At 43.9% G+C, this 25,085-nt stretch overlaps 1 protein-coding gene across 4 annotated transcripts in view; it reads right to left on the bottom strand.

The window, feature by feature from the left end:
• ECT2 (epithelial cell transforming 2) overlaps positions 1 to 19,694 on the bottom strand; it is a 201,735-nt gene extending 182,041 nt beyond the window's left edge. For all 4 annotated transcript variants that reach the window (XM_069213046.1, XM_069213048.1, XM_069213047.1 and 1 more), the window contains exon 1: positions 19,415 to 19,694. The gene's annotated coding sequence lies outside the window, so the exon portion shown is untranslated. The remainder of the gene's footprint in view (positions 1 to 19,414) is intronic.
• Positions 19,695 to 25,085: the final 5,391 nt, after the last annotated feature.

Genomic DNA, 25,085 nt, shown 5'->3' with positions numbered 1-25,085 from the left:
AATCCTTTGCAAACCTCAAAAAGTGGCTAAAAAAACAAGTTTTCCTCACATTTCGGTGACAGAAAGTTCTGGAATCTGAGAGGAGCCACAAATTTCCTTCCACCCGGCGTTCCCCCAAGTCTCCCGATAAAAATGATACCTCACTTGTGTGGGTAGGCCTAGCGCCCGCGACAGGAAACGCCCCAAAGCGCAACGTGGACACATCAAAATTTTTGGAAGAAAACAGAGGTGTTTTTTGAGAAGTGCCTACCTGTAGATTTTGGCCTGTAGCTCAGCCGGCACCTAGGGAAACCTACCAAACCTGTGCATTTCTGAAAACTAGAGACCTAGGGCAATCCAAGGAGGGGTGACTCGCGGGGCTCGGACCAGGTTCTGTTACCCAGAATCCTTTGCAAACCTCAAAAAGTGGCTAAAAAAACAAGTTTTCCTCAGATTTCGGTGACAGAAAGTTCTGGAATCTGAGAGGAGCCACAAATTTCCTTCCACCCGGCGTTCCCCCAAGTCTCCCGATAAAAATGATACCTCACTTGTGTGGGTAGGCCTAGCGCCTGCGACAGGAAACGCCCCAAAGCGCAACGTGGACACATCAAAATTTTTGGAAGAAAACAGAGGTGTTTTTTGAGAAGTGCCTACCTGTAGATTTTGGCCTGTAGCTCAGCCGGCACCTAGGGAAACCTACCAAACCTGTGCATTTCTGAAAACTAGAGACCTAGGGCAATACAAGGAGGGGTGACTCGCGGGGCTCGGACCAGGTTCTGTTACCCACAATCCTTTGCAAACCTCAAAAAGTGGCTAAAAAAACAAGTTTTCCTCACATTTCGGAGACAGAAAGTTCTGGAATCTGAGAGGAGCCACAAATTTCCTTCCACCCGGCGTTCCCCCAAGTCTCCCGATAAAAATGATACCTCACTTGTGTGGGTAGGCCTAGAGCCCGCGACAGGAAATGCCCCAAAGCGCAACGTGGACACATCAAAATTTTTGGAAGAAAACAGAGGTGTTTTTTGAGAAGTGCCTACCTGTAGATTTTGGCCTCTAGCTCAGCCGGCACCTAGGGAAACCTACCAAACCTGTGCATTTCTGAAAACTAGAGACCTAGGGCAATACAAGGAGGGGTGACTCGCGGGGCTCGGACCAGGTTCTGTTACCCACAATCCTTTGCAAACCTCAAAAAGTGGCTAAAAAAACAAGTTTTCCTCACATTTCGGTGACAGAAAGTTCTGGAATCTGAGAGGAGCCACAAATTTCCTTCCACCCGGCGTTCCCCTAAGTCTCCCGATAAAAATGATACCTCACTTGTGTGGGTAGGCCTAGCGCCCGCGACAGGAAATGCCCCAAAACAGAACGTGGACACATCACATTTTTTCATAGAAAACAGTGCCTACCTGTGGATTTTGGCCTCTAGCTCAGCCGGCACCTGGGGAAACCTAGCAAACCAGCACATTTTTGTAAACTAGAAACCCAGGAGAATCCAAGATGAGGTGACTTGTGGGGCTCGGACCAGGTTCTGTTACCCAGAATCCTTTGCAAACCTCAAAATGTGGCTAAAATACCACGTTTTCCACACATTTCGGTGACAGAAAGTTCTGGAATCTGAGGGGAGCCACAAATTTCCTTCCACCCAGCGTTCCCCCAAGTCTCCCGATAAATATGATACCTCACTTGTGTGGTTAGGCCTGGTGCCTGCGACAGGAATAGATCACACAACAGTCAATGTTGGTCCTTACGTGAGGCAGCTGTTGACCCTGGGGTGATCCATTCCTGACACAGGCACTAGGTGTAGGCACTCAAGTGGGGTAGTGTTTTTATCAGGACAGGTGAGGAGTCACTGGGTGGTAGGAATGTTGTGGATCCCAGCATATTCCTGTAGTTTGTGTGACAGAAATGCGAGAAAAATAGAGTTTTTTCTCAACATTTCAGCTTTGCAGGGTATTCTGGGTAAGAAAACTTTGGGGAATCCACACAAGTCACACCTCTGTGGACTCCCCCGAATGTCTAGTTTCCAGAAATGTTTGGGTTTAGTGTGTTTCTCTATATGGCCGCCGAATCCAGGACCAAAAACACAGGTGCCTGCCTTACAAAACCAGTTTGTTTTGCCATAGACAATTTTGATGTCTCCACAATATGATTTGGGTGGTGGAATTTGGGGCTGAACTAAATTGGTGAGCTCCCAAGAGAGCACTCTCTCTCTGCTTGCCGCCGCATTCACCTGCTCTCTGGGTTGGCCTAACCCACTATTACCCAGTTGCACGAACAGCTTGCGAAGGGACAGCAGGACTGTCCTCATCACCTCCCTCATAATGTACTGGAAGAGGAGTTTTCGAATGGGACTCCTCTGACTGAAAAATCACTCCCAGAGTCTGCGCCATTGTCCTATCCCTCAGATGCTGTCTCAGTATCTGATGTCTCAGTCTCTGATCCTATGTCAGAGCGGTCCTCTATAACCCGAGTGCAGGCAGCAGTCATCCATCAAGATGCCATCTCTGCTATTGGCTAAACTGTTGCTCTAAAACACTAGCCTACGTAGACAGTCACAAAATCGATGGTGTGTGTGAGATACGTGCAACAGTAGAGGCCACCTTACCTGCGCTTCTTCCCTCAATCAGCATGTACTTTCAAGACACTCAAAAAACACCTTGTCACATACCATTCGTCACAGTCTTTAGCACCTCCTGCGCCCAGTCCAACAATCATTATTGGTGCTCCCACTCCCTCCTCCTCGGATTCCCTCATTACCACCCAGCAAAAGTGCCCTTCATCTCTCCATAGACTTTACTAATGTACTCAGCTATTTACATAAAAAACAGATGTGCTCTTTGCAGTAGGCATATAAACCTTCTGCGCTTCTTTATGGCACTAAAACTGCCACTAGACAAGTCGGACCCTTTTCCCCCCAGGGAAACCACACACATATTGACAAAAGTGATGTATATATGACAGCCAACCACCTGAAACTCAACTCAAGCAAAACCGAAATAATCCTCTTTGGCCCTCACCAAAAAAACCTGGGACCCCCCATGGTGGCCCACCACGCTAGGCCCTGCACCCACCCCCGCCAACTACGCACGCAACCTCAGCATCATCCTAGACTCCTCCCTCTCTATGACCCAACAAATCAACGCTCTTACCTCCTCATGCTTCAACAAACTCCGTATACTGAAAAACATTAAAATGGATCCCCACAGAGACCAGAAAAACTGTCACTCACGCACTCATCAGCAGCAGGCTTGATTACAGAAACGCCCTCTACACCGGCACCACTCTAAAACTCAAATGCAAACTACACGCATCCAGAACTCAGCAGCACGACTCATCCTCGACCTCCACCGACACGAACACATCTCTCCACACCTCAAATCCCTCCACTGGCTCCCCATTGACAAAAGGATCACCTTCAAGATCCTCATCCTCACACACAAATCACTCCACAACACAGGCCCTGCCTACCTCAACGAGAGTCACCTTCCACACCCCCACACGAAACGTCCGTTCAGCTGACCTCTCTCTCGCCTCTGACCCCCGCATCAAACACACCACCACCGGGGGCAGATCCTTCTCCTACATTGCACCCAAAACATGGAACGCACTCACAACCCACATTCGCAAGACCCAAAACCTACTTCTTTTCAGGAAGGGCCTCAAAACCTGGCTTTTTGAACAGTGAACCTCCTAGCCCCTTTCCCTCCCCCCCGTCCCCCCCCCAGCGCCTTGAGACCCTCACAGGTGAGTAGCGCGCTTTATAAATCTCTTTGATACAGATCTACCTATATATATATATATAAATATATATCTACATAGATATATCTATAGATATATCCATGTACCTAGATATATCTATCTACATAGATATATATATATAGATATATACATATATTTTTTTTTAGTTGTTGTATGGTTTCCTTGGGGGCCAAAATGCCCCCCAGGGAAACCCTACAACATCTAAAAAAAAAAATGCCCCCACAGGGGGTCACCCTGCCCACGGGCGACCCCCTGTCATTTCATTTTTTTTTTTTTTTTTGAAAAAAAAAAAAAATCCCCTGGGGGGGGGGGGGGGCGCGATCGCCCCCCCCCTCCCCAGGGGGCACCTACCTTTTTATTTTTTTAGGAAAATTATCCGGGGGGGGGGCGGCCCGTTTTCCGGGGGGGGGGGGCTGCCCCCCAAAAGTGAAATCCCTGGTGTCTAGTGGGGTTTCCTGGCCCCCGATCGCAGCTGTGCTGCGATCGGGGGCCAGGAAACCGTTTCAGAAGGCCTCATAAGAAAGGGGAGACTCTCCCCTTTCTTACGAGGCCTTCTGAAACTGTTTCTGGCCCCCGATCGCAGCACAGCTGCGATCGGGGGCCAGAAACAGTTTCAGAAGGCCTCGTAAGAAAGGGGAGAGTCTCCCCTTTCTTACGAGGCCTTTTCAAAATGTTTCCTGACCCCCCCGATCGCAGCTGTGCTGCGATCGGGGGAGCCAGGAAACCTGAAAGTGTTTCCTGGCCCCCGATCGCAGCACAGCTGCGACCGGGGGCCAGGAAACACTTTCAGGAAGGCCTCGTAAGAAAGGGGAGTGTCTCCCCTTTCTTACGAGGCCTTCCTGAAAGTGTTTCCTGGCCCCCGATCGCAGCTGTGCTGCGATCGGGGGCCAGGAAACACTTTCAGGAAGGCCTCGTAAGAAAGGGGAGACTCTCCCCTTTCTTACGAGGCCTTCCCGAACGTGAAAAAGGCCGTTTTCCCCCATGAAAGCAGGAAGCGGCCGCAAGGCTGCTTCCTGCTTTCATGGGGAAAACACCTTTGCAACGTCAGCGCGCCTCGCGGCGCGCTGACGTCACAAAGGGGCGGGTGGGGGGCGGGGGGAGACACGGTAGCTTCCGTGTCTCCCGGGGGGGGGGAAAAAAATAAAAAATAAATCCTCGGGTGCGACGCACCCGAGGATTTATTAATGCCCTTCCTGGTGTCGGCCACTGGTCGTGACCCGCACCAGGGAGGGTGTGTGGGCGTCGGCCAGTGGCCGACGCCCGCATTTAAGAGGTTAAAAATGCATCACCATGGGGCTTGAATTCCATATCATCCTTTGCCTGCCAACGTCAGGTTCTGGGACCCTTCACAACCCAAAAAAAAAAAAAAAAAAAAAAAAAAAAAAAAAAAAAGGAGGCCACCTTCAATGGGATGATTTTCTGGTCAATGTCTCCATTCACAGAGATAAGTTCCTTCTGTTTCAGCCATCAAGCTTCCCTACCTTCTATGCTTTAAACAAACTGAAGAGGAAGGTTCTAGAACCCACCCCCCTCCCTTTGCATAAGTTGTGAAATTCACGCATTGACCTTATCAGGTAAGTGTTGAGAAAACATGCATCAGATTGGCCAAATCTCACTGTGTTTTTCCAAGACCGAGCTGTACCCTGCTCTACCATGAAGATTTTCAGCCTAGTATCTTATCTACATTTCTCCCCCATGTTTTTTTCCTTTCCCTAGTGGGAAGAGCGAAAACAGGTTAACAAGCTGTGCACGGAGAAATACCTGTGCCACCAATATGACTGCATTTGAAGTTATGCCAAGCACAAAATTGAGTCAGTGGTCAAGATGGAGCCGGTGGTTAAATACAGATAGCATTACAGCACTTTATATAGTGTGACTAGAACGTACTGTGCAGTGTTGAGCCCACCACCATGGCACTATGCTTCCCATTCATACATACTGAGGCACTTCGTTCAGAGTGGTATTTAAGGTAATGTACAGTGTGCAGCACCGAGCACAGTGGGGGCGAAGTACTCGCCCTCAATTACAGCTATATGTACTGGACTGATGGAGTGTTGAGGTTCTCCAAGGATAAGCTGTAAGGAAATGGGGTATTCCAAAATCCATCTTTGTTACTGAATTTCACAGCCCGACCTGCTTTCCATATACACACCTGTCTGGATCCCTGAGCACCCTTCTCATACCACACTTCCAACCCCGTCCTCTGCAGGGCAGCAGACTGCACATGAAGTGCCTATAAGTGCTTGTGCAGCTCGAGCGTGCACTAGCTATCTTCCCAATAATTACATGCAGGAACTTCTGGCATATTGGGATGGAAGAAAACTGTGAAATTAAAAAAATTCTGCTGTATATGGTGTGTTATGAGCAAGGCCATTGAAATTATTCAATACTATGGTAGCAGCGATTTTTGCTTAATAGATTTGCTGCATTTGCACCATAATCCATCATCTGCCACATATATGCAGATTTTCATGGGATAAAAACGTGTTCTCACTCAAACTGTTCAAAAGGTACTAACCATAACAATGGCATCCGACCATGCAATAAGAAAATGATTGAGGGTGTGACCAATGGCCACTAATTGCACCCAGCTGTGTACCTCTAAAACCAGAAGTACAATGGCTTCAGCTGTGGATAGCTCAGTGATCTTTCCCATTAACCAACAGAAACTTACAAGTTCACAGAGCACACTGGGGATTGGATTCTGCATGCACAAATATAATTAAGTGCAGTGCATGGTAATCTGCCACAATATGCCCAGACCGTAAAATACTCTGGCTGCTAGGTACTACACATAGCAAGCATTTTTAATGCAATAGGTCACATTTGCTTGAGTTCGAGCGAGTGGAGTTAATGCATAACTGGACTTTTCCTGCCATATAAATTGGTCAACTGTCGCATAATTTGGTCCTCACTGCCACAAAAGTTCTAGTGGTCCTGCATATAACAAAAGCACTTCCATTTACCTACTTGCTCTAGCAAAAAAATGAAATATTGCCATTAATTTTTTTGTATATTATTATTTTGCCCCCCCCCCCAATCTAGTGTGGGACCCAGAGTTTCCACAAGTGCAGTGAATATTGTAGTAGCTAAACTGTAATGCTCAGAACAGCTCCCAGAGGACATTATAATAAAAATAGCATTTGTAATACACAGTCATGTAACCAGCAGGCCTATTTCAATTTTATTACAAAGAAGTCCCTTAAAATACAAACTACTCCCAGCTGTATAAAAAGCTAAAAACAAAAACAAAAAAAGTTTCAGCTGTGAGAGAACATACAAAGACATTTAATAGTGGGAAAAGTTACTATTTAGCACCCTTAACCCAGTGTGGGAACCCAGAGATGACCCGCAGAAAGAACGTGCTTTTGATGGTGTTCCTATTTTCCTAGGACCACTACAGTCTGAGTTATGGGCAAAAATGTTTCGAAAAAGAAATGCCTGCAAAGCATTATGGGGCAACGTTCTCAGAGTGTAGCAAATATCGTGGTATCAGCTCTCCCGCTGTGCCAGGAGAGCCACTTTGAGGATTTCTGTGTTCTTTACTGTTGTAACTGCTCCAGTTTGCATATTTGCAACTGCTAAACTTGTAGTAGTCACGTAGTGCTCTTTAGATAAAGTTTGCGCTATATGAACCTTCAAGTACTCGTGTAAAGTGCTTCTCCCATTGAGTTCACGCTCTATGCAACTTCAAGATTTTTTTTTTTTTTTTCAATAAATGTGAAATAGTTAAAGAAACAGCGGTATGCCCAAAACAAGGAAGAGGAAGAAACAACATACGGCCATGCAGCAGCAAGGCAAAGTAAAAAATAAAAATAGTCCGCCACACTATGGTATCTTGCCAATTGTGAAATAATCCACGTAATGGGATCAGTCTCCAAGGCAGCAACAAAGCAGCCTCAAGATGGGACAAACAAAGAATTTCCCTACGAAATCAAGGGAATTTTGAAAGGCATGCCCAGGAACAAATGAAAGTGATGGACGTAGAATAGATTACAAAAGGTCAAAAAGAAGCACTGCTATGCTTGACCTAAAAACAACTTAGGTCGTTCTCAGTGGAGTCTGGGAATATGGCACGGCTTTTAGAGAAGCTGTCCACCTTCCTGGTAGGCTATCAAAAGAGCTGCAAAGGACCATAGGCCGCACGCAGTTTTGTAGATGTTCCGCTCTGCACCCAAAAATTCCTGTGGGACTTATCAAGTAAATTGAGTGTCCCAATTCTCTGCTAAATTTTGCGCAGATTTATCAAACTGTGCCGCTGATCGAAGCTTAACCCTTTTTCACCCACACTGAAAATCTGCACAAAAACTGGACTTAAAAAAAACAACAACAAAAAAACCCTTACGGTTGTATGCCAGATTGTTTAGATTTGTCCAACTGTGCCTAGGCGTAACCCAACATCTGGATAATTAAGAGGAAAAATTGCAATTTTCCTTCGCAGTCTTATCAGTTTTACCCGATTTTTCTGTCCCACTATGCCACAATTATGTTCAATCCATTCAACAAAAACAAAAAATCCTTGTCAACGTTCCATCACCCAGTCAGAATTTGCATGCAAATATTCTTGGGGGGGGGTAGGGTGTTACAGTGGATGCCACTGCCAACTATCCTTTAATCGTTTTCACATATAGCGAAGTTTGTACAGGCAAAACGAGGACTGTAATGTGGGTGGACGGAGTGCAGGGTGCAAATCTCCTGTGTACAGAGAGACCAGGTACAGCCAAGTGCCTATGCATGTCCTCCATAAACACTAACATTTCACATGAGCAGCAGTAGTGATAACTCCCTGCCAGAGACTGGGGAGTGAGAAAACGCCTGACTTGCCAGTATTTCCCAGAAGGATGGGGCAGAGAGCATCACATCTGAAGTTGACAAGGGGTCATAAGAGACGCTACCGATTGGAGTAGATGTAGACAGGTGCCTGACCTACAGACAAAACAGCCTTTTGGGGTCTGTCATCAGTTGCAGCAGTGAATCATCAGTAAGACTATAACAGGGGCAGATATAGCCACATGCACCTACAAAAACAAGAGTTTGAGGGTGTGCAAACGTCAGTCACGCATTTGAAGACGCCTGATACGGTGGCAGCAGAGTCAGTCACCTGTCCAGTGTCCTGCACACCTCCCAAACGGCGTGGGTGGCAGGCAAGTTACAGCAAGAAGTGAGTTGCAGACTTTGGGGGGTGGATGGGGCTGTGGAACAGAGACAACCGCACATTTGGTGGTCTACCTGCCAGCTTTCGAGCTGCACGGCTGATGCTCAGCACCGACAGCACCATGCTGTTGCTGCACATGGCTTAAGGCCCTTTGCAGGATGGTGAAAGATAACCAGCCTCCCTCACTTGGCAGCCAGACTCCCTGCAAGTAGACAATTCCATGCAAAAGGAGAGTTCACCCGGGGAAGCAATCATTCAAACCAGTTCCATTCAAGCAAACTGCTTGAAATACAAGTTGCTAATGTGTAAATAATGTGGGACAGCGAAAATGGTCCTTTCTATACACGTCATTGCACAGAGGATTATATTTAAAAAAACAAAACAAAAAAAAACGATTGTGATTGAGCCAGGTCTATGCGACATGAGTGACAGTATCAATTAACCAACGGCAAAGACCGGTGAATGATACAACCAATTGTGAAAGTGGGACAAGCACGAATGCTTATTTCACATAAGATATTGTGTTAAGCTGCCAATGCAGTCTCTAGCCCTACAAAGAGAAGCTATGTCCTGATCATACTAAAACATGGGATGTACCATCTTCAACAATGTGTAGAACATAACTGGGATGCTGTGTTTTAAACTCATTCACAACTTTGAGTCAAGACTGGACAGTACTATAAAAAGGTATGCAAATTGAGGCTGAAGGGAATGTTCTGTACTTGACTCACCCAAAATCGTCTCAGACTCCACACATACCCTGTTCCTCAGTCCTTCTGTCACAAGACAGCAATATAATAACGATACCAGATGTGCCCGATTAGTAGAAATTCAATTGGCTCGTGTTTGGTATCTTTAATCCAGGATCCAGTGCCCCATATTCTGTAAATAATACGCCCATTATCTCTTCACCCCCACTGTTTTTACAAATAATGGCAGCAATGTAGGTCTCAAGGAACTACATGCCACTTTGCGGACTTGAAAGCATCAAGCTAAAATGCATGTTTTAAACACTGTTTATATGGCGCCTCATGCTGCATTTTTACCATTTCGGAATGTTGTAAACAATGTCAGCGAGTCAAGTTACTCATTTGTAAGAATGAAAGGTAGAAGATGTGCAGAGATTAAACCGTGACCATTAACATCATCGCATATTCGAGCAGCAAGCGTTCAAATCACTAAGCCAGCTGGCCTATAGTCTAGGTAATAAATGTATATAGAGCAACGATGTAGGTGACAAAAAAACAATTTCTTAAACACATGTAAGGCTCAGCTGCTGACGTTACGTATTCAATCACAATTGTGCCATGCAGCTCATAAACTAAGCATCTTTCCATGGGGTTTGAGGTGTTTTGCAAAGCATAATCCAAAAGTATGCACCACCAAAGTGGGAAACCTCATTTAAAAGAAAAGAAAAAAAAAAAAAAAAAACACACCCATCCACCAGAGGCTACTTTACGCTGTCCCCGACTGTTAATGTAAATTAAGTATAGTCATGCAGTTTTGGAAAATACATTGTTTAAAATATTTAAACAAGCCAATTGTGAGTCACAGTGCTTGAAGGTGAGACTGAAAAGGTGAGGCAAGGGCGTCTCTAAAAGGGACAAGTAATTAAAAGCATGATTTAATATGTGAACTAATATCCTGTGCTCTACATAGCATGCTGCCTGGCCAGCATTTAGGTGCCTCTGAGTTTTCCACCACTGCATGCAAACATTTGACCCACCCCAAACAAGTTAGACCAATTGACTTTGTACATGCTTGTTAGCAGTTTGAAATAAATGATTAAAAATGATTGGGTTTAATTAGAAGTGATAACCACAAATGATATGTAAGTTACCGTCACCATGTTGAATGCAGAATTTATGAATATTTGAAACACATTTATTGTCATAAGCTTTGTTCACGACTCCGGGTAGCCAAGACAGTAGGACGGATGAACGCGAGGAAGTTGAAGAGGGTGCTCATTGGTTTTGCTTAAGAGCACACAGATGTAATTTTAATAGCTTAGCGTGTAGATGAACTGCAACAAATGTATACTGAAATGGATTTGGTTCCCGCCAAGCTCCAGATTAGTATCTAACAATTTTTGAGCACTTGGGGGAATGGGGGTAAGGGGGAGTTGTAAAAGGCACAGAATCTGTCTTAGAGGATCTCTCTTTGGAGGAAAAAAGTTATTATACTAAGCGTTGGCCCGAAGTCACGGGATGCGGTGGAGGAGGTGACAAGGCACAGAAGGATTCTCTTAGATTCACTTAAGAGCATGCAGATGCAATGCGGCTAGCACAGTGGTTTGGCTGGATTGCGGGAAATGTATGCTGTATATGGGTTCGGTTCCCTAACAAGGCCAAGTTTGTTTTTTAACAAGTAATGAGGTAAGTGCCAGGGAAATTAAAAGCGGTAATAAATGGGATTCCTCGCTCCACCCCTGGTGCATATTCTGTCTCAGAGGACCCCTTTTTGGAGGAAATAATGACTGTAGAAAGCGTTGGTTCAAATAAGAGGATGCCGTGGATGTTTCTTTGAAGCAGAAAAAAAAAAAAAAAAAAATGAATGCAACTGTTTTGGGACTAAGGAGTTACCAGTTTGATTTGGCAACTCCCGTTACCTCAATTTTTCACATTTTATTAAACTCGCAATGTTTCAATCTGTTTAGACTTAGTTAAACATTGTAATTAAGTTCTGTTACCGATTTAAAATTGCAATCATATACATGATTGCCAAACATTCTGGTCAGGCCGGCTTTACTAATGTGTAAAATTATCCACAGTGTGATATTTAGAAATGTGAGTAAACGGGTTTGATGAATATTTAAAGTACCTTCTTTTTTTTTTTTTTTACACCTTTTGCCAGCCAGGATATAAATGACAAAAGATATGTTAGTGATGGCACATTACAGAGGGGCATACTGCCACTCACTAAAACAAAAATATCAGTATAGTGCTTTTTGGCCAGAGCCTGGCACTACCCCTGGGAATCACTTGATGGTCCCCCCCAAAGGCCCCCTCCCCTCGAATTTTGAAAAGCCCTGATGTAGGGATGGCAGGTTTTTCCTAACGCACACAACATTCAAATAACTAAGTCAACTTACCAAACATTTCAAAATATTTAAATAATTTTGAAAGCCCATTTGTTGTACTTCTGTGTGATGAAAACAATATTTTAATAGGATAAAACCGAATCAGAATACTTGGTAATTTGGAAAGGATAAATGTATTTCCTGAAACCCAGTTTTTACAGATTGTTTATACACTATTTAGTTTCATCAGTAAAGCTGCAAGTTAGTGGGAAGTTTTTTGGACATTTCATGGAAGTTTACTGCCTGCAAATGACAGTGTGCTACCACATCATGCTTTAGTAATATATTTATCAAAAGTGAGTGTTTAAACAAACTGAGAATCACCCTTGGAGTTATAGCAATGCTATTAGTAAACTAAGGCAGTTCCTGGATCGTTTGTTCCCTATATGCGGGCTACATTCTTTACACATTGTATCTGTACAATTACTGTAGAAAACGCCTGGCAAAGGAATACAGACACTCCAGCATTTAATGGGTTAATACCAAAAACCAAAGTTCAGATGAATGAATATACACACACATGCAATCTGCCCTTCTCCCCTTGCCCACCAGCAACTAAACACCAGCACAAGCCCACACCCAACCTAGGAGAAGGCAAAAATCAGTCCGGTAGTACTGGACTCAGCTGTATCCCAAACACCACACCTGTACTCGGAGAAGCAAAGAGCAAGAAGAAATGCACTCCAACTGAGTGAGCGCAAACAGACCAAATCCTCGCAGAAAGGACACCAGGTCGCAAGACGCCCTTCCGCATCCCATCCAACACCTGGGTTAGGGCTATTCCACAGACACCCCCTTCCTTGAGTTCCCATTGGCAAACCCAAATCAGCAGGACATCCGTGCACCTCAGACACTAAAAGACCAAGTAATGAGCAAACATCATTCCACATATAAAAGGTTTAAACAACATTTTCCTGAGTCCCCGCCAAGTGGGTCGCTAAATCTGACTAGCATTACAGACCGGTTGCTTGTAAGCATTGTCCAAGTCACCCACAATAAAAGAAATTCACAATTCTGGTGAAGCTATGTACTGATGAAACATCAGCAGTGCCTGAAATAGTATTGATTTGATGTTGGGTGACCTCCGATTCTGTGTAAAGCATCAAAAGGAACTCATTGTCCAAACTGAATATGTCCGATTGCTGACACAAGCAGGAGTACTTTTCAAGGTCAGTGGTGAACCTAGGAAATGAATCACATTTTCTTATAGGGCATAGCAAAATCATATGTACAACGAGTCAACGTTTGGCACCAAAGAGAGTAAGCCAGTGGTGCCTTGTGAAATCTCACGCTCAGGTGTCTCAGGAGCTCGGAATTTGAAAAAGCAAACCGGGCCTCTCCTTCTTTGTTTGCAGATTGATTGCAAGATAAGAGTGGCAGAATGTGCTGCATGCTCCTGTGAAACTGGAGCGAGACAGCCCACATCAAGGTCTGCAATGGGCAAGACAAAGCCAATCGATGTGGGCTTCGAATAGAGCATGCACTAAACACACCGGTACACGGCCATTTCATAATAGTCATAGACCTGTGATTATTCATGCACACAGAACAACATTGTGCACAAGGATTGCACGTGACGACATGCAGGAGGCTGGTACCAGGTATGTTACAAAGGTCTCATGGCTTCACAGGTGAGGCACGAGCAGCAAACCCAGTCTGGCTTTTTCATGTTTTGAAGTCATCCCTGAGAGCGTTACTAGAAGCTCACCCAATCCTAAAGGCAGAAATTACACTTTGTCCAAAAAGTCATCCTACATCCAGTAGTTTATGATCTGTGACGGTGTCACAGCATTCATAAATCTCAAGTGGCGCACCCTGTGGTCCAGAAGACACAGTGGCTAACATGTGCAGCAACAGGACGCGTATCCTACATCACATATCTACAAGTGCACCTGACCAAGTTTTAAGGGATAGTTAATTGTGGGGAAAACATGCCCATTCGATACACATAAACCATTTGCTTCCTTGATTGCACCCAAACGCCGGCATAACTTTTCAAAAAGGAAAAATACAACCGTTACACTATTTCTTCCTAATCAGAGGGGACTGAACTCTCGAATGAAGGAGATAAAAGAGCAGGACCGATTTGCAACATGCAGTAGACAAATAATTGTGGCGATTACAAAATTTCCCAGATTAAGGTTAAGTCCTGATTTCATGGCATGCTAGCTAACACTGCATTTGCTCAATTCATAAAAAAAAATAAAAAAAAAAAAAAGGTACAATAGTAAGATGACCGGGGGGTAGGAGATAGAAGATTAAATACTCCCTTTCTCACTAGTAGCCAAATATGAACTATAAAGCAGTTGCCAGGGGCATCCATAACTCATCTGAGCTTAGATTATATACCGATTCCATTGATATCAGAATAGAAGAAACATGGTTCTTTCCTTAGTACAAAAACTTCTCACATGGTCGCTACCTCCAACAGGTAGCAAGCAACATTACGCCATCCGCTTACTGTTTCTCTCTCCAGGTATCCATGAGAGAATCAGACCATCAATTTTGTTGCAAGCACCAATTGTAAGCATTCACACATATACATGGGTTAATTTAAACGGGCTAAGTCAGCTGTAGAAAGTGGAGTGCTGTACAAGACAAAGGGAGTGAAGACTTCAAAAGCCATGGTCGGGCAGGTGTAACCTCCTTAAAAGTGAAGACTCAATTCGAATGACCTCCTTTGTAGTGAGCAGTAGTAACTACCTGGAGGGTAGGTGTATCTGTGAATCTTCAGTTGCTTCCTGATTTGGGTGGCAGTAGAAGATGCTTGTTAGATGGATCAGAAAGGAGTGACCGATAAGGAGTATAGCAGGAGAAGGCCAGTTTTTGGCCATACTTGCTAGTTTTATTCCTGGCGGTTCTAAGGCTATGTTCCATTCTACTTCACTTATCTTGATCTTGTCAGCAGGGGAGGGAATAGCCCTGAAGATATTGAAAAATATTAAACTGGCAATCTGGCTGAGCAAGATGAGTATGTGAAGCATGTGCTTTAGTCGGGATTACTTTTTCAGGCCCCTGATAAGTCACATGGATGGCATTTCTAGTGGTGCCAGGCGGTTGTTGTGAATGGCAGCAAGCAGAGCTTTGCTACCATCGAGGTGGAATAGGACCATTGCCTAAATCAGTGGTTCCCAACCTTTTGACTTCTATTGACCCCCACTTTATAATTTCTGGAACCCCCTGCTGAATCACTGTATCCGGAGTCCACCCCCCCCCCCCCCCCTTTATTAATTTAGTGTAAAAATCACAACAGTTGTGCAAATGTCCATCTAGGATGTCTGATGTTCCCGCCTTAAGTTTCTAAAGTGTATGACACTTCTTTCTCACTCCTAGGAACTGTCCAGTAGTACTGCCATCTACAGCTCCAACACAAGTGACACTGATCATTCACCCGCTGGAGCATAAAATCATCACCTTGTCAGTACTAATGATGTCCCTTTCAACATTCAGGATTATTCACGTAAGCACCAATAGTACTATAACCTGGCACTTTATTACAACTGAAGCAAACAAAGGCTGTAGGTTCCATGACACAGTAGGCTGTTTCAAGGACACTTTCTCCTAATTTGACGGGTATATTAAAAGAAAATTAGTTCAGGGGACAAAGTCTAAATTTACACTTTCTGCTTGCCTCCCCATAAAACAAGCATTGGAAAAGCCAATCGGTCTACATTGACTACCAGAAAATTGGTAGTGTCAATGCTCTTTTTATGATGGCTTTTACAAACTTTATTGTAGGGGAACTTCTTGGCACCTCAGTCAAAAACAATTTGTATAGTCCCTGACACAATAGGGAGCAGTGTGTGCATTGTGAGAAAGGAACAAGTAGCAAATCATTTGAAATGTAATATTTCAGCAGAATGGTATGATTTTATAAAGCAAACAACAGACTTGTTGAAAAGATCCCTAAAAGAACTAGAACTTGGTAATGCCATCGGCAGTGATTGGATACTGAAACTGCTGCACAGAGTGCACCCCCCCCTTGAAGAACCAATTAACGTTATTTTTGCTATATTAATTAGGATAGAACTTTGGAACTGAGGTCAGTCCTTCCCCAGCTCTTTTTAAAATCTTGTCATATCCAGTCTACAGGGAGTGCAGAATTATTAGGCAAGTTGTATTTTTGAGGATTAATTTTATTATTGAACAACAACCATGTTCTCAATGAACCCAAAAAACTCATTAATATCAAAGCTGAATATTTTTGGAAGTAGTTTTTAGTTTGTTTTTAGTTTTAGCTATGTTAGGGGGATATCTGTGTGTGCAGGTGACTATTACTGTGCATAATTATTAGGCAACTTAACAAAAAAATATATATACCCATTTCAATTATTTATTATTACCAGTGAAACCAATATAACATCTCAACATTCACAAATATAAATTTCTGACATTCAAAAACAAAACAAAAACAAATCAGTGACCAATATAGCCACCTTTCTTTGCAAGGACACTCAAAAGCCTGCCATCCATGGATTCTGTCAGTGTTTTGATCTGTTCACCATCAACATTGCGTGCAGCAGCAACCACAGCCTCCCAGACACTGTTCAGAGAGGTGTACTGTTTTCCCTCCTTGTAAATCTCACATTTGATGATGGACCACAGGTTCTCAATGGGGTTCAGATCAGGTGAACAAGGAGGCCATGTCATTAGATTTCCTTCTTTTATACCCTTTCTTGCCAGCCACGCTGTGGAGTACTTGGACACGTGTGATGGAGCATTGTCCTGCATGAAAATCATGTTTTTCTTGAAGGATGCAGACTTCTTCCTGTACCACTGCTTGAAGAAGGTGTCTTCCAGGAACTGGCAGTAGGACTGGGAGTTGAGCTTGACTCCATCCTCAACCCGAAGAGGCCCCACAAGCTCATCTTTGATGATACCAGCCCAAACCAGTACTCCACCTCCACCTTGCTGGCGTCTGAGTCGGACTGGAGCTCTCTGCCCTTTACCAATCCAGCCACGGGCCCATCCATCTGGCCCATCAAGACTCACTCTCATTTCATCAGTCCATAAAACCTTAGAAAAATCAGTCTTGAGATATTTCTTGGCCCAGTCTTGACGTTTCAGCTTGTGTGTCTTGTTCAGTGGTGGTCGTCTTTCAGCCTTTCTTACCTTGGCCATGTCTCTGAGTATTGCACACCTTGTGCTTTTGGGCACTCCAGTGATGTTGCAGCTCTGAAATATGGCCAAACTGGTGGCAAGTGGCATCGTGGCAGCTGCACGCTTGACTTTTCTCAGTTAATGGGCAGTTATTTTGCGCCTTGGTTTTTCCACACGCTTCTTGCGACCCTGTTGACTATTTTGAATGAAACGCTTGATTGTTCGATGATCACGCTTCAGAAGCTTTGCAATTTTAAGAGTGCTGCATCCCTCTGCAAGATATCTCACTATTTTTGACTTTTCTGAGCCTGTCAAGTCCTTCTTTTGACCCATTTTGCCAAAGGAAAGGAAGTTGCCTAATAATTATGCACACCTGATATAGGGTGTTGATGTCATTAGACCACACCCCTTCTCATTACAGAGATGCACATCACCTAATATGCTTAATTGGTAGTAGGCTTTCGAGCCTATACAGCATGGAGTAAGACAACATGCATAAAGAGGATGATGTGGTCAAAATACTCATTTGCCTAATAATTCTGCACTCCCTGTACTCTTGTCTCAAAGCTGTTTAAGTCTGCTATTGCATACTATTCTCTGAGTTTCCTGATCATAGTTTTAACTGCCCTATTCTGTTATGTGGTTCAATACTAATAAGGCCAACTAATTCTGAACTGGTGATTTGTCCTATATGCACCCCCTGTTCTGAACCATCCTGATGCCGATGTCAACTGACGTTAGAAGAGGGGTGCCATCCCTATGGAATCATCATGTCTGTTGTCCCATGAAGAGAGGAATCACTAAATGTGGCTTCTTGTTTCTTTTTTAGCTTAGTCACTTTCACTAGCATATTTTTTAAAAGTTTGTTGCCCTAGTTAGATGTTTTCCAAATTATTTTTGCTTGTGTCCGCATGCATTAGTCCCTTCCCACACATGCACGTCCCTATTCTGATTAGCATTAGGACATACCCAACTCTGAAACCGATTGTTAAAACTGTATTTTAGCGATTTACCGACGTCACCATCATTTACTTTGAATGTTAATAATCATGTTCATATTGTACTGTTGCTAACCTACATTATTCTTTTTGAGTGTTTAACAATATTGATGTTTAGTAGGTTGAATCTATTCAGACGTTTTGGTCAGCCTACAGTTTTCATGTAGGTTCATAACTTAGTTTTGAGCACCATTTACGGGACATTGATTTTGGGTTTGTAATAAAGCTTTGGAACTTAAGTCGGTTTGGAGTTTGATTTAGTGCTCAAATGGTTAGTGTTTAGTATTGGTTAATGTTTCATGTCAATGGTTTGAGTTTGTATGATTCTGATTACTGCCTCCGCCCAAAGATTCAGTCAAACTTAGAGGGTGAACTTGGAGTTTGTGTCTCACTTACCCCCCCGAGCGCTGGTGGTTGTTGAACCCAGAACTGGAGAAAAGGAAAATTGCTGGGGCCCCAGCATTAGTAAAATCAAAAAGGTCATTGTTAGGCCTAAAGAGATCCATTTCACTTAAGCACAACAGGGATGATATAATGGTGCTTAATACACCATTTAACTGTTGTAGCAGAGCAGGCATGATTCACAGTCTCCTTGTTTAAAATCCTCTGACTGCAGACGGAGGTAAGGAGTGGAAGTTTAAGAACAATACCACTGGGCAGTTGGAAGACCCACAATTTACTATGTAGGAAAGAAGTGACACTGATAAGCGCACTGCAGTAGCTTTCCAATGTAGCAGCCCTTGGTAAAGCAATTACCCTGTTCCGGCTTTTAGTTTTCTAGGTGGCTTCATTTTACAATTCATATTAGGATGTTAAAAAGCCTTCAAATCCCAGCATGCAAAGCCAGGCGTGGACTAATAGATCACCGGATATAATCACATGCACGGCTAAGCTTACTAAAGAAGACAGCTTGTGTTTGCAAATTTGTTGACAAAGCTTCCTTTGCATACATGTTAATCCTATCAGATACAGATCTCCATTTCCACAAATGAAAAGCTTCGGGTTATGAATACAACCCACCTGTTTTCACAAACAGAAGTGTGTGCAAGCATAGAACATTGTTTTGATGATTACTGTTATAAAGCAATACGAACGACAAAGTGTGCACTGCATAATGGCAGATCTTAAGTTTCTCAGCCCCATGTCTGAAATACACACCAAGTCCGGCGTTTGTATCGAGGTGACCTCTTTATTCTAGTATATAAATAAATACTACAAGTCCCAGAATACAACGCAAAACCCTGGACTGAATTAACTACTCGCGCTCGGGTCTAGAAAATCTGAAACAAATCAGAAAATATATATTTTTAAAAAGAAACCTAACCCAAAAGATCATAATGTACTCACGAGTTCACCAATCCGATGAAGAGGAGACACTGACCAGCACGACCAGGTGAGGCGTCCGGAAAAGCTACCGGGGCGAGTCAAAACTCTCGGCAAACTTGGCGAAATTTAAAGGCAGCTCTTGCCCCTACCAGTACTCGTACCTCTAGGCCAAGCAGTAAACGAAACAGCGTCCCCTCCATTCACTACCGCGGACCTGCGTCTTCACTTACCCGCGGCAGCCATTTCAAAAATCAGGAGGGCTGAAGCAGGGGATTGGTCAGCCTACCATGAAAGCGTACAAGAAAATGAAACCGGAGTTCCGATTGGACTCTTTTGAAACGATTATACTTACTTTTCTTCACGATTGGACGAGTACCCGGGTCACCTGCGTCATTGACCCGCCCCCACGATGCTCCTGATTGGAGGAATTCCTTTTGAATATAACTCTGTTCAGTGGGTTGACAGCGTGTCCCCGGGGCTTGCTCTTCAATGCTGGACCTGTGTTTGTGTGAGACACAAGAACCAGTCTGCCACATCTATGTACATGAAACTCGTGCTGAATTTGCAAGAAAAATGGTTATTGGTTTTCCAAAATGAAATGCAAAATCGCACATAGCTAAATGCATTGTGACCGATCATATTGTGTGTGTAATTTAAATGATCACATCACAATCACACTGTTACTGTCCAGTGGTATTACCGGCTGTCTTGTCGCCAGCGTAGCACTACTAATATGCATTCCGTTCATTCATAACAACAATGCTAATAGTAGCTTTTCAATGAACCCGCTGATAGGCAGTGAATCGTGTTATAATTATTTCACTATAGTGTAGCTTTCCTTTTACACAAGTCTTTCAAAAAAGTTCGACCACAATAATAACTTGTTGGTCGCTGCATTGCATAAATAAAATGATCTGGTTGGTTGAACAGCAATCCCAAAGGTAAACAGGTTCACATACTACATAGGTCTACATAGGACGTGCAAACAGCATCAAAGATCAAGCGAGTTCATTGTTCTAATGAATGTTTGCTTTAACTGTCAGAGCTGGCACGCAGAGCTGACCTTATGTCACAATATCCAATCTGCTACAATTAAAACATTTCGAGCTTACGCGTCAAGAATTTTCAATTCTATCAAGGACAAGGAGGAAAGGATTATGCTTCTCTCTCTACTGCAAAAAAAGGCAGCCAATTAAAACACTTAACCACAAAAAATGTCAGTTCCCATGAACCCCCCTAGTCCATACTGTCCACCAATCACGGGTCTGCACCCTGTATATCTATCTCTGCCAACACAGTCCTTCCTCTGTCTTTGCAATCAAATTCAAACAACTTCTTGACTCCTAGGAACTGAAATCTCTCTAAAAAATTGGAACTCTGTCGCCGACACCGTCGATTGTCCTTCTGTCAGAAGAAAACCAAACTTTCTTCCTCCTCCGTCACCATATGACCGATCAAGTACTTTTGTTTTCTGCACCTGAAGAAGAATATAAGAGACATGCAAATAACATCCAATCTCTCTTTATAATATAACATAATATAATGGGTGGCCATACAGCAAATCACATAAAATGCAGAGCATCAACAAACACTACAACAGGATAAAGAGCACCATTATCTGCAGGGTGGGATAATCCTCGCCTGCGTGTCCTTAATAGAATTGAAAATTCTTAACATGTAAGCTAGAAATTGTTTTATTCTATGTCAGGACCGGAGGCTTCGGATTATGCTAGTTCAAAGTTGATCAACCACTGCGGAAACAACATCAACAATAGGTTTGTGATTAAAAAAACCTTAAATGTGGAATCTGAAGACCAATCAGCTGCTCTCATAATGACCTCAACACGAGAACCAACAGAAAACACCTTAGAGGCCATAGCTCCACAAACTGAATGTGCTCCAAACATAGAAACATCTACCCAAGCCTCCCCTATAATCCATCAAACCCATCTCGCCAAAGTTGCCACAGAGACTGGACCAAAGAGTTTTTGTAAAGAAATTAGCAATTGCCCATGTATATCCTTACGAAGTACCAAGTACACTCTTCATAAGCCTTTAAACATTTGACAATAAATAATTTCTGATGATGCGGAAAAGCTGGATAAAATACACATCTAGAAGCTGTCTTCGTACGGTTAGAGATAGTGAATGAAACTCCCGAAGGAGTAAATAATCTACCTGCTAAATCCAATACACGAACATATGATACTAGTCGACATGACAGAAGACAGAGCTAGATAGTTAATTTCGATGACAGCTGATTACGCAAAAGATCATCAATATATGGCCAAGCTATCAAGAATCGTAAGACCACATCTACATCCCATAGAGACAAATATTTAGGGTGAGGAGGTTTCAACATTTAAATACCACGCATCAACTTACATACTAATGGTTGTTCGCCTACAGGTTTCCCCTCTAAGTGAGGATGACCCGCTGAAATAGCAGATCCAAAATTGTTAATAGTTCTGTAAGCTAGACCTTGTGAGGCTAATTCAGAAAGAAAATTAACGATCACACCAATATTTGTCCCCAAGGCTTCAACACATTGTTCACTACACCAACTAACCCATCTTTTCCATGAAGATTCATACCTCTTGTGGGTGGAAGGGGCCCAAGATTGGGATAAGAAGAACAAAGCTGTGTCCGAAACTCCTGGCACTTGCCATCGTCTCCGGAAACTCTCCACGCCATGAGCGATATCTTCCCCGGTATCATCAGAGGATGCTGAGATCCCACTGGGTCCAGCAACAGACTCAGATCCTTGGGGATCGCTATAGGTTATGCACTGGACATTAACATCACAACTGGAAACCATGGTTGGGCTTTCCAAATTGGAGTCACCAAAATCAATTCTGACTTTTGTCTCTTCGCGTGAGATAGTGCGCTCTGAATCATCGAAAAAGGAGGAAACGCATAAAGAATCCCCTTCTCCCATGATTGCAGAAATGCGTCCGTTCCCAACCCTAGAGGATCCGGCCTCTAACTGAAGAACCGATCCAGTTGGACATTGAGTCTCGAGCCAAATAGGTCCATAGAACATGGGTCCCACTGAAGATTCAATTGTTGAAATACTAGAGGGTTGAGCTTCCAATCGCTGCCATCTCTGAGGAATCAAGAATTCCAATCTGCTATCAGATTGGCACGACCCGGTAAATATTCTGCTGTCACCGAAATTTTATGTTGAAGCCAAAACTGCCAGAACTCTTTCGCAATCTCCATGAGATCTGGTCCCCCACAGTCGATTGATGTATTGAACTGCCGAAATGTTGTCCATACGTAGGGGAATGCAACATTTCGGTTGTCGAGGAGATTGCAAATGCTCCCGCTAATAGCTCTAGACAGTTGATATGTAGTTTCAACTCCTCTGGCGACTATCAGCCCCCTGTTTAAACTGAACCGCAACAAGTCCCCCAAGCCCCATCTGCTGGCATCGGTCTCTATAATCACCTCTGGGACTGATGCAAAGATGGCACTGCCGTTCCACGCGTCTATGTGTGCCAGCCACCATGCTATTTCTGCTCTGGCTTCCTCCGATAGGACAATCTGGTCCACATAGGATAAGTCCATGCAAAGATGCAAGATCTTCTGACGCTGCAAGGCACGGTAATGAAGAGGCCCCGGAAAAATCACTTGAATGGATGAGGCTAACAGATCCACCAAGCGCGTTAGTGTCTTCAATGATATAGTCAGAGAGACAAGGGCTCTCCTCAACTCTTTCTTGATGGAACTCCTCTTCACGGGAGGCAATAACAGTTGGGCTTTGACAGAATCTACCTGGAAACCTACGAACTCTATAACTCTGGACGGAATCATTATCGATTTGTCTGAGTTGATCAGAAACCCTAAATCCTGTAGGAGATGGATCATCCAGAAAGATGTAACAAGACTGACTCTTCTGTTTGAGCCATGATCAGAATGTCGTTCAGGTATACAATGAGGCGAATGCCCCTTTCTCTGAGAAATGGCACCACAGGTCTTAAAAGCTTGGTGAAACACCAAGGAGCGGAAGAAAGACCGAATGGAAGAATGGCAAATTCGTACCATTGATCTCGCCAATGGAATTGGAGGTATCGCCGATGGGGTTTGAATATAGGAACTGTAAGATATGCATCTTTGAGATCTAGGCGCACTAGATAATCTCCCTCTTGAAGAAGATCTCTTAGAAGATGGATACACTCCATCTTGAAATGACGATATACCACCCAGGAGTTAAAGTCCTTTGGATTGAGTACAAGACGTGAACCGCCACCTTTCTTCTGCATAAGAAAAATAGAACTGACAAACCTGGAGGGGTGAGGACTTGATCTGATGATGGCACGCTTCTGATGAAGGGCCTCTACGTCTGTGTCCATGAAAGAACTCTATAACTGGGAAAAAAAATGGTACGAGGAAAAGATGTCTGTTGGAGTGAGTTGTAAAACTCCAGTTTGAACCCCTTCACGGTCTGTAGAACCCAAGGGTCTTGTGAAATGCGTTCCCAAGCCATGACATGTTCTTTCAATCTCCCCCCCCAGAAAAACCTCTGAGAAGGGAATGATTCTCACCTACAGATGTTCCGTTGGTGGAGTTGAAACCATCTCGGTTGTTCCAGAAACCACAACCTTGGCCTCTACAGGCTCTAGTAGGGTAAAAGCCCGATCTGGGGTAAGAGCTTTGGCCTTGCTGATTGTATCCTCCCAAGGTCTGTTAGAATCCACGGCCTGGCTCTCGACCTCTGTAGCGTCCGGCCCTGGAAAAACGGCCCCTGCTGAACATTTTCTTCATTGAAGATTGGGCTTTGGCCAGCGTGGAAAAAGTAGCAACATACTTCCCCAAGTCCTTGACAAATTTGTTGCCAAAGAGCAAACCATTTGCCAAAGAAGCTGCTTCATTAGTGGCCAATTCCGCCAACTTACGGTCAATTCTCATCAGAAAAGAGCGTCGCGCTCAGTTGACATAGCGTAATTAGCATTGCCCTACAAACATCTGGCCTGTTGTGCCCATTCTAACATAATTTGTGGAGCTAGAGGAGTATTAGATTCTTTAGCCTGGGCCGCCAGTTCTAAATCTTCATGAGAGGACCAGAAATGCCTAAAAGTTTGTCTTGACAGCTTTTCCAGCCCTGGTCTAAGCCCTTCTTGGCGTCCTTGGAAAACCTCTTTATGAAAGTTGCCATATTTGGATCGAGCTCAGGTGTCTCCGCCATCTTGCCCAACAACGAGGGCTGAGGGCATTCAGAGTGTAAAGTATTAGGTACGTCCCGATCAAAACCCATTCGGATTGGGTCTTGTACATAATATGCTACCTCTGCACATGGGATCCACTCCGTGGATCGCGGATGGATTATGTTTTCCGGATCAAACGATAAAATTCAGAGAACCTGGTCGCCCTCTTGTGTATTATGAGATTTGTGCTTGCCTTTACCTGAAGGTTTGGGCTCGTCTTGGTCTCGCTCCGAACCTGAGGATAGGGAAATCGACAAGGGATTCCCTTCTGTCTGAATAGAGGATTCCATACCGGTCTCTGGGACCTCCAGGGTCAGAAAGGAACTATATTCATGGTCTTTTATCACGAACGCAGCCATATGCAGCAGGATCTCTGCTGATAAGGCTGGTCCCTTAGAGGCTCTTCGGGCAAAACCCACATCAAAACTCTGGCCATGCTGAGAGTCAGTTTAAGGTAGAGAGCGCCCTCTCAATTCACGGTGACC

Source organism: Pleurodeles waltl, chromosome 11, assembly GCF_031143425.1.
Source record: "Pleurodeles waltl isolate 20211129_DDA chromosome 11, aPleWal1.hap1.20221129, whole genome shotgun sequence".
NCBI lineage: Eukaryota > Metazoa > Chordata > Amphibia > Caudata > Salamandridae > Pleurodeles > Pleurodeles waltl.
Note: the sequence above shows the minus strand (reverse complement) of the source record. Positions and strands in the feature narration are given on the sequence as shown.